Source organism: Geospiza fortis, unplaced genomic scaffold (assembly GCF_000277835.1).
Source record: "Geospiza fortis unplaced genomic scaffold, GeoFor_1.0 scaffold878, whole genome shotgun sequence".
Lineage (NCBI taxonomy): Eukaryota > Metazoa > Chordata > Aves > Passeriformes > Thraupidae > Geospiza > Geospiza fortis.
Window position 1 is genome coordinate 660,916 of NW_005054471.1, and position 1,250 is coordinate 662,165.

Below are 1,250 nucleotides of genomic sequence, written 5' to 3' on the forward strand. Positions count from 1 at the left end.
AGGTCCTGCCTGTGACTCAGTTTCCCTTGCCCCTGGGCTGGCCATTTCTTTGGGGTTTATTATTGTGGAGGTTTATTTGATGGGGAGCATGCAGGGTGAAATCTGGCCCTGGGGTTTGTGTCCCTGAGTTGAAGAAAAGGCTCATTCCTCTTCACAGCTTGTGGTTTGTGCTTGCATCCCTCTTTTGCCGGACACGTCCACCACCCAAGCTGCTTTCCCTTGGAAATGGGTTTGGTTTGCTATTTTATTACAGTGAAAATTCTTAAGAGGAAAAAGATTTGCTGGAAGTGTGCAACAGGAAACCAGCTGGTGAAGACCCACTGGGAACTTTCCTCTCTGGTGGCACCTGAGGCCAGGTCTCCTTTTGGGTTTCCCCATGTGATGCCATCAAGGCTGGCACTGCTGGAGCCCTGGGATGGACCCAGCGTTTCCCTCCCCGCAGTGTCTCTGCCTGTGCAGGGATAATGGCCACGTATTCCAGGTGTGTGCAGCAGCCGTGCAGCACTTCCCCTGCAAAAACAGGGCTGGCAGAAGTGAACAGGGTCGCAGGGTCCTTCTGCAACCTTACAGTGACAAACGGATCCTTGCCATACCCAGGTACATCCCCGAGCCCCTGAGCCCCTGAACCTAGAGTAACAAAAGACTACCTGCTGTTGTCCAATCCTATCTCTTCAACACCACAAAAACATGCCCATAAGCTATCCCACCTCCTGAGTATCATATGATAATAAACTAGTGTTTTCCTTAATTCCAGCTCAACCCCACCATATCGGACTCTGGGAGAGATGGAGGCTGCATGTGGGGTGAGCAGTCCCTGTACTGGCTCCTGGCTGCACTGTGAGTGTTGAGCTCAGCCATGGTTGAGGCTTGGTGCCCACATCACCCAAGGAACAGCCCAATGCGGCACATCTGCTTGTGGCTGAGGCTGCTGCCTCACCAGCCACACGTGGCCAGCTCCATCCCACCTGCACCACAAGAGCTGGGGCTGTGCCAAGGCTGGGGATGTCCCTCCTTGAGTCAGCTCACGCGGCCTTTCAGGTGCTTTGCAGGTGGGCTCTGGTTCCACCAGCCTGCTCACATCTTCCCTCAGCTAGTGGCTCATGTGGATTTTGGTAACCTGGGGATGTAGGAGGGGCTGGTCCTGGGCAGAGAGAGGTTTCCTCCATCCAGCTCTGAACTTTCCCCTTCCCGCCTCCCGATACTGCTCTGCTCTCTGCAGCCTGCCTGAGCTGAGGGACACTGAGCATCTT